The following is a 13,428-nucleotide window of genomic DNA, read 5'->3' as shown; positions in this document are numbered from 1 at the left end:
ATTATAGATGTATTACTATTACTGTGAAATATTCTTATATTTAACTTTTTTAAATAGTTGGTTTAATTAAAAAAATTTGAAAACTTGAACACTTCACATTTTACTTTTTAGCTCTTAACCTAAAGCCTGGGCATTTTAGGACAGACAATGCAATCAAACAACTTTGTAATCAGGATATCTTCATGATTTCTTTCAATTCAAATCGATTAAATTTCAATAAATTTATTCTAGAAATATATATATAAATATATATATATGCCTGAGATAAATTTATGAGGATATGGATATATAGTATTTTATAATAGGAGAAACTTAGAAATATTCTATTATTCATCAAAAGGGAAATGGTTAAATATAAAATGAAAAAAGCAAGTTGTAGGACATTATAATATCATTTTGTTAAACTTATCATTTATAAAATTTTATAGCTATATGTACCTGGAAGATTAGATAACAAACTGTTATCAGAAAACATCTTAGTGCAACAGGATGGGCAGCGCGAAGGTAAGAAATTTTCATTATATCTGAAATGATTTTTGTAAAGTTTCGATTTTACTCTGCTTTTGTGTTGCAATACTTTTGGAATAAAAATAAAATAAAATAACCCCAATAAATATCATTTAAAATGTTCACAAAGGGGGCAGTCATGGGGCTAGCAACCAGCCATGTATATGTAGGCTCAAGGTGGTGGCCCATAGGATGTCAGAGGGCTGCAGCCAGGAGATCAATTTGAAGATGGAAAACAAATAAACACCAGAAATCAAGGCTAGGTGCTGGGTCAAGTCTTGGCAAGCTGTCAAAACTGACAAGTAATTGCCTGAGATGAGGTTAGAAGTCAAAACATACAGACATCCAGGAGTCTGGAAGAACAGTGCTACTAAATGCGAATGCGAGCAACGTTGTGGTCAAATTTAGTAAATAGCCAGAGTACTCATACCCCATAAATCAAGGTGAAGCAACTCACCTACTGATTACGAACCATGGGACCTAGAATGGCAAAGAAAATCAATGATTACAACATTCAGGCAAAAAATTGGGAGGGCAATATAAGAGAAACGAAGATAAACAGTTTGGGAAAATAGGGTCAAGGAAAAGAAATATGCACTCCATTTAGCAAACAAGTAGACCAGGGATATCAATAAGGGGTGAAGTCTTTATCTTCCACAAAGTCTTCTCTATGCCTCCTAGTGAAGCATAATGAATCCAGGGGTGCGGTTAGCCTAGGATATCAAATGAAAACGGGTTTGTAAAATAGGGTGAGTGGGTCAGTAGTTAAAATGACAGAAATGGAGAGTGTCAAATTCTACACAAAAATAGGATTTTCACATTCTTATTTTCAGTACAGTAATTTGTGAGGACTAGATATTTTTAAAGTACCCTGTTTGTGGGCAACTTTTATTGTGCTCTCCCACTGCAGCTACCTAAAAATAGTTCTACATGTTTGCAGAGAATTTTTTGTATGAGTGCCTTCCTTCTATTTATTCCTAGGGCATAATTTTCCTTTCTTGTGCTTTCACAAGCCACTTCCCCATCTTAAGAAGGTCATTTAAATTTTCAAGTTTATTCTAAGGACAGTTACCCCTCCCAACTTGATGTTATCCATGAACTTAACGAATAAGAACTCCACTTAATCATCCCAGTCACTGACAGAGATACAGTAATGGACCCAGGACAGATACTAAAGCATCACTCAATATCTACTTCCATCCTTTGGGGCAGCATGGAGCGATTAATAACTACTCTTTCAGTGTGACCTTCCAAACAGTTGCACACCCATGCTCTAATAGTAGGATCTCAACTCTGCTTTCCTGCTCCCTAATTAATATCTCACAAGACTGAATTGAAAGCCTGACTGAAATAAAGATCTTATATCTATTGCTTTCCTCTTAACCACAGGGTCTGTCACTCTGTCACAGAGGGAATTAGATTAGTCTGATCTGATTTGTTTTTCATAAAGACATAGTTTTTGACCCCCTCCCAGAGCTTCTATATGTTTGCAAATTGAAAATTGGTCAATAAAAAGAACATATAGCAGGCTTTGTGTTTCAAATATTTGTAATCTGGATACAGAGGTCCCTTAGCCAACAGAAGAATTAAGTGCATTGTGACTTTTATTTTCAAGTACCAAGATCAATGGACAGACATTCATTTGCTCACCATTTTCCTTGACTTTTCACACAAAACATAAAATAAGCTTCAGTGTTCATTTATTTGCTATTTTATTCCTCTCAGACATCTCACACAGATGTGTATAGAGGCTTAAGATATATCTCCAAATCTGAAAATTGGTCAAAAACTCTAAAACATGCCTTAAAGAAGTAAGGAAATGATTTTAAAACACACACACACACACACACACACACACACACACACACACACACACATACACAAAGAAGTACAAAAGAAGTAGTTAACTGGGGTAATTCTTTCTAATTAGACTTGAAATAGGTATCAGTATCTGATGTAGAGAAAAATGAAACAGAGAAGGTTAAGGAGTGAAAGGTTGTTATCTAAATAGAGTTGATATAAAGGCTTCCCTGAGCAAAAAAACTGAAAGAGACGAGGGATCAAGCCATGTTGTTATCTGAGGAAGAGTATTTTCAGGCAAAGGAACAGCAAAAACTAGATTAAAATTTTTTTTAACTTAATGAAATTGACCTGGTTATGGTGGTCTCAAATACTGAGCTATTGAGAAGGAAAAGATAGAGTCACTGTATATATATAGATATCAGTGCATTTTAAAATGAAAATACTATTTTGATCACTTAGAGTATAACACAAGTATTTGCATTAAAACTTGCCCTGCAATGGATTTATATATATAATGGTAATCCTTTATAGGTGAAAATTATTTTATTGAAGAAATATTATTTTTCAGAGGGTTTTTAATAGAATTTACACATCAGAAAAGCAACTCCATGAACAGTATTTTCCTAATTAGTTATATTTTAAGAGGTTATGGGCAAGAAATATTTTCCCTGTATGTGGGCACATACACACATACATACCTACATCCAAAACACACATACAGCATACATACACACTTCTATACCACAACAGTGACGGAATATTACAGCTAACAATTAAATTCAATGTTAGTTCATTCACCTTTCATAATCTTAAAATATATATGAAATAGCCAAGTAAGTAATTTGAAATAATTATGCTTTATATATTGGAAGAAAGGAAACATATCTGTCTCATTTAGAACAGCTTAAATTTTGAGGCTTAATGAACTGAAAAATCACTCAACATGATTGCCAAATGCATGCTATCCTTTTCCACCTACTCTAATTTCTTCCTCAGAATTAAGCGTACAAAGTTACCATTGGCACTGGTACAAAAGAAAATCTATAACATAAGGGCACTTTTCAAGGTGTGTCAATTTTAAAGGCTTAAAAACAGTGCAATTTTATGGAAAGTGAATAGTCGTATCCTTTTCACAATTTCAATGTCTGATTGAATCAACTCAAACATTCAATCAATCATATTGCAGGTAAGGCCAACTACACCATGACTAAATTGTCAGATTAACCTTCCGTGGCTGTAACTGGCATAATGTATTATCCAGATTGTATGAAAGACATTGAAATAAAGTGTGTATTTTGGAATCCAGAAAAAGATGACTGAGATAATGTTGTCCTAGGTCACAAGGGGAACGGGGTCAGATCATCCTATGATAGGTCTGTAATTGATAAAGGAGATAGAAATAATGACCTCCAGCTAACATGGTGTGCTAGGGTGAAGAAAACAACGTGTTAGGGCATGCCAGGTTGTGTTAGTCATAGAAAGGCTTGTTATCACTATAAATTACAGACACAAAGGAAAGTGCTTAATAATAGTGAGGTGATGCTTGATTACTCAAGTGATAACTAGAGAAAATGTCACTGCTAAATTAATATCATTCTTTTTCCTGAGTAAGAAAGAATGTATATGAGTTATAAATTTATCAAAGTTTAGGCAAATTTGAAAAAAGGGAATTGTATCAGAAAGCAAAGTTGTTCTATGGAAAATTTTAGATGTTTTAAGATTGATGTTTTTCTAGATGGCTCTTTCTCTAAACAAACCTTCAGATGGACCTATCTATATATAATTACCAATGTCATAGTTGGGAAGAACGTACATGTGAGTTAATTAGTGACACAGAATTGAAGGACTAAATTTTCAAGTGTCGTAAGTGTTACCATAAGCCAAAACTAGACTAGCCAAACTAGTCAGACTTTGGTACCATTTTTCACATCATACTTCTTTAAAAATCCCCAGGGTAGTAAGCATTATTATAATTTGGATATCCACTCCTACCATTTTGAAATCTTAGACAAAAAAAAAAAAAAATTACCTGAATCCACCTCTCTGTGATTGAATAGGCTGACAATGATTGCCTATAAAATTTTATTTCTGTAAGAACTATCAACGATTAGTGTCATTTTGACAGGAAACTTATGTGAATGACAATATGTTTCTCCTTACTCCACAAAGTCAGACCATGGATAAAAAAATACAAATGGTGTTCCTGAGAAATTTTACATTACATTAACCACTTATAATTGATAGGCTAATACTACTTATCAAATAATGGATATGTGAACCAAGAAAGTCTGCATGCCACAACTAAGAAGTCTGCATACTGCAACTAAAAAAAAAAAAAAACAAAAGATCCTGCAGGCTGCAACTAACACCCAGCACAAAATAAATAAATAAATATTAAAAAAATAATAAAGGATATGTGATATGTTGAAGGCAGAGAAAAAATAGCTACTGAGGACATGATAAGAGCCTTTCATCTTTACTAGTAGGTCAGTGGTATTTTTGGAGAACAAGGAGACGTTAAAATATTATTTTTTTATACGTAATCTTTCTTATGGTATATCATTTCTATTTCCTGGACATAAATTCTTATTAGCTTGAAACACATAATCTTATCATTCACCTTAATGCTCCAGACATTATATATGTTTCAGTTAAAGTTAATTTTTCTTTTGGGAAACTTTCTCTTGGGTGATGGAAGTTACAGAATTAATCTCCATATATCAAGCTATAAGGAATATCCACATGTTTATTCAACGGATACAAGTATTGTGTACTGATCACTCATATAATATAAGCAGGCTTGCCATAAGTAGCTAAATTTTCTAAAATGATGATAAACACTTCAACATTTTCTGGACAAAACAAGTCTTCCCTTGATTGCACTGTAGTTTTAGTCCTAGAAAATTCAGTCTATCGCAAAGCTGTGAAAAGGAAAATTCAGTGTCTGTGTTCTAGATGCAGAGATTATAAACACATTTTTAATCAACTTAAAGTTCAGCTCCATAAAGAAGAGCTGTGTAATACACAGAATGAGTTTTCATTGTGAGAGACTGTTTCCTAAAAAACAGATCTTAGAGCATCCCTCGTCCCTCCCACTAAAATCCCTCTAATTACTGTAGCAACCAAAAAATGTCCCCTTAAATTTCTTAAATGCTCCCTAACGGAAGTAACAAGCTGTTTTAAACCATGAACTAGGTCCAGATCCCTCAGGTACAGCCTTGAAACAGGCTTTACAGAATATAGCAATGCTCTGGGTCCACAGGTCATAATTTTCATGAACCACAAACTATAATCTATCATTTCCTCTTTAAAGAATTGTTTTATATACTTTGCATAAAACCAGTTTGTGCGCACACACATTTGGTATTATATAACCAGTTTGTTAGTTATATAATATATAACCTCAGTTGTCTCTAAGGTAACGTATCCCAGGTGTTTCAGGAGAAAGAGGTATCTCTGGCCTCTGGGTATCTTCTTTAATTACCAGAACCTTTCTTTTCTTTAATTGCTGTAAGACCTAACAACAATGCTTGGTTTGATCAGACTGAGAGTTCTGGGGCCAGGGGAGGAGGGATCATCAGTTGGAAGTTAGTCTCTATAAACCAGACTGTCCTAGAAACAGCTGGAAAATACAGTGCTTACATTGAGGCCTCATGGCTGAAGGGAAGGCTAGTCAAAGACTCTGGGTGGGTACTTTAGTGTTAGTTCAGATGCTGCAAATAACCAACTCTTGAAGTTTGTGCAAGGTCACTTCATCTTAAGCACCTCAGTTTCCCTATCTGTAATAAGAGGGGAGAGGTTAATGATCTTTACTGCCCTTTCTAGTTCTAAAATTAGAGACTTTCAGGGATCTGTCAGGAGAATACTCTAGTGTTATCGCTTCAAAACTAGCAGGAATGCCAGAGCCCAGCAGAGGCTCCCAGCAGTTAGAGGAAACAGTAAATGGTTAGTCATTTCCTTTGTTTATGAAGCTGAAACTGCTCAGCCCAGTTGCACCTAGGACTCACAGAATGCCAGGGGTCAGAACAGGTCAGGCAACCACTCCACACTCCAGACCTACAAGTAAGACATCCCAAAAGAGGTGGTTAAAAAGATACATGGTCTCTCATCCCCCCAAATAAAATTAGGTTGGTAATGTTTTAAGATCTCTTCATTTGTTCCTATCGTATCTCTTTTACGTGCTTTAATAAGGTAGATTTAGTTGAGTCACCAGTACCCCCTGATCACTTAACTGTAAACCAGCCAACCAACTAACCAATCTACCAAACATTAAATCAATTACCTGTGAGACAGAATGATTATGTGCTTCTACAAGAACAAATGTAAAGTCATGGAATTATTGACTATTAGATTTTTTTTTTTTTTTTTTTGCGGTATGCGGGCCTCTCACTGTCGTGGCCTCTCCCGCTGTGGAGCACAGGCTCCAGACGCGCAGGCTCAGCAGCCATGGCTCACAGGCCCAGCTGCTCTGCAGCATGTGGGATCTTCTCGGACGGGGGCACGAACCCACGACCCCTGCATTGGCAGGCGGACTCTCAACCACTGTGCCACTGGGGAAGCCCTGACTATTAGATCTTGATAAGCTCTTCCAATCATCACATAGACAATTAAATATCAAAACATGTTTTAACACTAAGAATTCTTTTCACTTCTTTTAATTACATTTTCCTGTTAGTGACAGAGTGTTCGGTTTACTAAAAAAGCTGTAATCTTGAAATTTATTTTATTAGTTTTATATTATCATTCAAAGGCCCACTTAACTGCTAAACAGAGGTGGTTATGAGTCCATCCTCTAAATTCCCATATCACCTGAGGACTATTTCTGCTAAAGTCCTGATGACACAGTTTACAATTGTCAATTTACTTGTCTGTTTATCCACACAACTCTATAAGCTATTCGATCGAAGGAGCTCTGTTTTACTAGTTTCTATATCCTTAGCACTTAGAAAATTTGGCCATATTTGCTCAATAAAACGACAGTTAAAAATAAAATGATTTGAGGTTAGTACACAAAATTACTATAATTCAATTTAAAACAAACGATTACTATTTTGGTAAATATGTGCACCCTTATTTTTATACTTATGTGGTTCTGTCAGACTTATAGCCCTTAAATTATGTTGTGCATGAGTATCACCCATGGAGCTTAATAAAAATGCAGATTTCTAGTTCCTGCTAAGGTAGCTGGACTTAGTAAGACTGGAAGATGGCTCAGAAAGCATGTTAGTTTATGAATCTATCATCCACCCTTTGAAAAGTACCATATTAGACTTTGTAATATTTTGAAGTCGCTTGTAGAAATCTCATTGCTACCAAAGGGTAACAGAATATGCCACCCCAAGGTGTGCCTCTTTGGCATAAGAATTATGCTTGAATCCCAAGAGTGATTCCTGTTTCTAGGTCTAAACTCTGAATGTTATGGCATTTGATAGTGGTAATTTCAGAAATTTAGTTCTTCAAAACTTATTTCCTGAGCATGTGTATCTTCTGATAGCTTGTGTTAAATATGTTTGGATCTTAAGCATAAATGTCACTCTCCACCCAATAAAGGCTATGGTCAGCATAAGTAGAAACAAATTCCTTATTTTTCTTTACAATTCATTATCTTTTAGCTTATTTTTATATGTCGGTCATGCTGTGGGAAACAAATATGTTCATTATCAATAACACATAAAGCCTTTTTAATAGAAGGAATTTATATTTCTTCTGCCTTACATTTTTTCTTTTCTATTACTTGCCCTCCTGCTTATGTGTTTGCATTTCAGTAGACATGTTTAGGGTTACTGTAAACAGATATATCTCACCAATAATGACAATGGCAGCCTTGAAATTCTGGGACTCTTCTAGTAATTCATCTTGAAGCAGTATCTTAGTTCTTTTTTTTGTTGAATGTCTTCATGTTATACTATTAAGTCCAAGGACCTACTCATTTTTTATGGCTTTGACTAAAGAATAGACAGTTAGGTATTTGGAAAAAGTTCTATATTACTGAGTCATGGCAAATATTACTATTCATCCAAGCAATGCAAATTATACCAACCATAGGGACTGACTCCCATTTTTACAAGTTTTTAAGAGGTCTGACTTGCTTTTCAATTACTAACAAATAGTATTCTCAAGGATCTGAAAACTGTTAACATCTTTAAAAAGTTTTTAATATAGAACTCAGGAAATAAGCAAATGGTCGAGAATTACATTTCTTAGAATTAGATAAAGAGTATAACTTAGTACAGTGTTTTGTAAAATAAATTTCTCCCAGCAGACTCATTCTTCCAGCAATGCCTTTGAAGAAAATTATATATATATATATATATATATATACACACACACATATATGAATGAATGTGAGAGACTTACAGTAATAGTAAGTATATTCTTAAAACTGAATGACAAATATATTAGTTTATATTTTAATTAAAATTTCATCTTCATTTAGGAACACTTTTAGGTCAGGTCTTATTTATTAGCTGCTGGAACGTGAGTTCAGAAAATGTGAGTATTGTAAGGTATTTCAATGAGGGTTGCCATTGAATTAACATTTTATGAGAGTAATTATTTTTCTTTCCATGAAAGATTACTGCAAAAATGAAAAAGAAGAAACATACATCTCAGATAAATTAAGGCCAATGACTGAAAAAATATTTTTACTTGCATCCTAATATTTAACTCTAAAGCTGTCTTGAACATTTAAAGAGTAATTTTCTCCAAAATAGAAACAGCAAGAAACTAAGATCTAATTCAAGGAATAAGACAGTTAATCAAAACCCAGAAGAATAAGGTTATACTGACAAACTATAGAAATCCTTGAAAATCCAAAGTGTTCCAGCCTAAACCACTATTCCCATTTCAGTTTTATATTGTCAGGCCCACATAAAGTGAGATTAAATCAATTGTGCATCACCTGTGTAGTTCATTCAAAAAAGTTCTAGCAGAAAGTATAGATTACCATTTGCTCTATCAATGTGTAATAAAAATAAAATAAAACTATTTTTGGATTGCAGTTGTTTGTAGCTTGCTGTTACATATTGTTTATAATGATATATCATAGGCTAATTTAATGATTAAACTATGACTACTTTCCAGTACTACTTTTGGGAGTACTGTTTTTAATATTACTAGACACTTTTTCCTCCTGCTCTCTAAATGTCTTAAGATACTATTGACCTATTATTATTTGCTATACTAAATTTATTTTCCCAACACAGTATTATTAAAGGATTATACATTGGATTCAAGGACTGACTTTATGTAGAATTATAGGGACTGGTTTCATGTAATGGACTGTTCCGTAGGGATTACTTTGCATAATATGATTTTTTTTTGGTTTTGCTTCATTTTGTAAATTGTGGGCATGGAAACATGTACAAATTAAAAGTGAAGACCAGGAGGGTATTTTAATGAGTGCCTGAACTGAGTATCAATACACTTAGGACACAGGCATTTGAGACAAGGAGTTGTTACTTTACTGGATGTACTGATGGATAACTTCATTTTATTCAAGGACAATCTCAGGACACTATAAGTGACATATAGTGGTAAATACATGTTTATTAACTTCTCCAATTCCTGATATAGCCTATTCCCTTTTCTTCTTTGTATTATCCATAGCATATAATAATCTGATCATCTGGCACACTATTTTAGTGTTTTCCGATTGATTTTGTTGATTTGTTGATTCTGATTATTTTGTTGGTTGTTGATTGCCTAATTGATTACAACTAGAATTGTAGTTCTATGAGGACAAGGACTTTTGTTCCTTTTGACCGTTGTATCTCCAGAACCTTGTAAAGAGTGTGTCTTACAGAAAGTGCTCAGTAAGAATTTGTAGTTACTTATTGAGCTAATAGTGTTAATATAAATAAATATAATCTGGGAAAGCAAGTTTTTAAAATGCTTTAGAAATTGACTCGTCTTTATTATAGATATATAAAACTCTATCAGAGGAGTTGGCAAACTGTTTCTGTAAGGGATAATAAATACAGTTTTTTCGAGCCACATAATGTCTGTCACAACTATTCAAGTGTGCACTTACACAGTGTGAAAGCAGCCATGGACAATATATAAACAAATCCATGTGACTGTGTTCTTATAAAATTGTATTTACACAAAGAGGTGGCAGACCCAATTTGGCCAACAGGAGATAGTTTTTCAGTACCTACTGGAATCAATCAGTTAATAAGCCAGACAACATTTTATTTCTATTTTTGGACACCAAGAGGGGAATATTACATTCTTTTTTGGATGGTTCTGAGCACTGGTTTGAAGTTTTTGACTTTTTTCTAGTGACACGGAAGCCCCATTTAATATGCACAGGAAGTAAAAAGCAATCGCACATAATCAAACTATTGCCATCACACACTATGTGACAAAATTTTTCCTAAACAAAGTTCAAAGTCACTTGAAGAATGCAGTTATTTATAAACTTACTATAAATGACAGTGTAAACTGCTTTTATTGAACATGGCATGAATAGAAGATTGCATATGATAAGCATTGCACAGAAAAATCACATTTGTGCTATTTTGAAATTTAGGACAAGCAAAATAAAGATGTCAGCGCAGCTCTTTTAAAATATTTTAGTTTTTGTGGGATTTATATGATCTGTCCTATCCAAAGTACAACCCCTCAAAATCAACAATGAAAACAAAGCAAAACCTTGACTAAACATGCCTTTGAACCTTCACACTGAAACTCTTTTTCTGTCTTCATTGTTCCAACCTTCTTGAAAACATAAACTACATTTAAAGTCTCTATTTCCTTAACCTTTCCACAGATTATAATCTGAGCCATGGAAATCACTCGTTTTAAAGTCACTATATCCTTCTCAAAGCCAAATACAACAATTTTCATCTTCTTTTGCCTTGCTGACCACTGTCCAATGTCTTCTCAACACTCCTTTTTGGTGCAATTCCCTTTGTTTTGTAGTAATAGGAAACATTATTGTGTCTCATTATTCTTCACTAAACAACGATGCAGAGTATTAGGATTCCTTTTCTATTAATTAGAATCACTTGGTAGCAAATTAAACCCCATTTCCCTCAATTACTACTCTTTATCCATTCCCATCTGCATGCCTTCAGATAATCTGGTTTGCTCAGGATTACAGTTTTTTAGTGAAAGAGCTGAGGCTCACACCTAAAACTCTGGATTCTGACTCCAGTCTACTATGCCAAGCTTCCTCTACACAGAAGCAACATTTATCCCTCTGTTCAACAATTTGCTGATCTAGCAAGCATCTGAATATTGCTTATGTATTAGGTACTAATAAATACTAAGCCCAATGCATTATCCTTCTTTGTGGCACTTTCTCGTATGGACAAAAGCAATCTCAAACAGGTCACAGCTACATAATATGAGATTTACACCTAAGCACTGAAGAAATGTTAATGGAGGAAGAATATATACATGTGGTGCACATAATTAGGGAAGTTGGAGAGGATAACTTTGGAGTGAATTCATCAAGGAAGCAATGAAAAGAACAACAAATCATTTCAAGGAGGGAAATAGCATTCCGGCTAAAGCTGGAGTACATAGGATACTCAAAAAGGAGATGGGTCTAGTGACAATAGTGACAAATATGTTCAGAAGTGTGGTTATTAGGAATGGCGGAGAGGATGGTAGTGGTGTTATTGATGGTTACAGTAAATGTTCATGGGAATTCTAAAATGAGGATGGTTCTGTGCTATCCTGACATTCTTTGCTATTTCAATCTTCTACTTTCAAGCTTTTGACAATGATTTTAACATCTGTCCTTTTGTATATGTTAAAACTTCTTTGTTCATGGTTATCTATGTGTCTTGCCTTCCCTGCTCAACTAAATAATTATAAAGGCAGGAATTCTCATTCTTTCTGTTTCCCTTAGAGAATGTGTATAATCCAGTCCTTCATAGTAGAAACTGTACAAATGTTTCCTGAATTGAGGAATCTCCTATTCAACTTCATTAGTACAAACATCTTAACCCCTTGCCCATCACTTATGTATAATTCACTAATACCCAATCAAGTTCATTCCACTTCTCTCTTTTAACTTCCCCAACCTAGAAGTAGATGCCATGGCAAATCTGCCATTTACCATTAAGAATAACCTTTATGTACAAGGCTCCATGAGGATATAATACTATATCACACAGTACACATAAAGACCTTGTGTTCCGATTTTAAAACATCTGGAAAATATGACAAGTTACACTAGAATAGAAGTGAATGGCATTGCTATTTTGCACCACTGATTGAAAGCCATTATTCATCAATTTTATTCAATCTGCTGAACTTCTGTGAAGCTCTTTAACAGAAGCATCACTGTGATGTGAGAAGAAGAGTAAGGCTATTATCTTAACAAAGCTTTTGTAGTTGTCCTCAATGTACAAACCTTGAATTTTTATCTTCATTAACTTAGGGGCATGAAATGTAGGCTTTCTTTGTCTTCAAAGACTCTGACTTTGAGATTCAGTACACACCCAATAATCATTAGAACATGATCATGACTCTTGAGTAATGCTTTTGAAGAGCTGCCATTAAAGAGGCTTTTTATCTCTGGTCCACACAGCACAACACAAGATGAGTTGATGCTGGTGGTAATTATCAAGTGAACTTAGTCATTGTAGAAAGTCAAGCTGGGAAATTTACATGCGAATAACCTTTGTTACTTTTGTGACTGTGGCTGCCTAAGAATATAAATACTTGATTTTACCCAATTAATTGTAAAGAAAATATTTTCTTTCAAAGTAAACTTCTAAGGCCGTTTTGATAGAAATCAAAATAATACTTCTCAGAGGGACACAGACTGACAAGGAGCATAAGGAAACCTATATTTAGATGTGGGTTGTAGTTATACAACTGGGTGGCTCATCAAATCGGGCACTTAAAAGTAGTACATTAGTACATTAATACATCTCATTTTGTGTATTTTCTACTACAAGTTAAATAAAACAAAAAAGTAAAATAGAAGAGAAGGCATCATGATATCAACTGTTATTTTTGAAACTCTACTATGTAAGGTAATATTCGGACTTATAGAGGTGGAAAGGAGTCATTGACTTCTAAGAGTTTATAAGCTAGAATATAAACATTCAAAGCTTTGGATGCCCACTAAGATTTTAAGTATATCAGAAATATATG

General features: G+C 34.2%; 1 long non-coding RNA gene across 1 annotated transcript in view; it reads left to right on the top strand.

Annotated features, from left to right (window-relative positions):
- The first annotated feature begins 420 nt into the window (after nt 1-420).
- The window catches only part of LOC113633631 (uncharacterized), a 46,800-nt gene continuing 33,792 nt past the window's right edge, over nt 421-13,428 (top strand). The window contains exon 1 of the long non-coding RNA XR_003438279.1: nt 421-504. This is a non-coding gene — a long non-coding RNA (uncharacterized LOC113633631). The remainder of the gene's footprint in view (nt 505-13,428) is intronic.

This window comes from Aethalodelphis obliquidens, unplaced genomic scaffold (assembly GCF_003676395.1).
Source record: "Aethalodelphis obliquidens isolate GAN/ISIS:26980383/991018 unplaced genomic scaffold, ASM367639v1 scaffold2, whole genome shotgun sequence".
NCBI classification, from domain to species: domain Eukaryota; kingdom Metazoa; phylum Chordata; class Mammalia; order Artiodactyla; family Delphinidae; genus Aethalodelphis; species Aethalodelphis obliquidens.
This window is presented reverse-complemented; position numbering and strand designations above follow the sequence as displayed.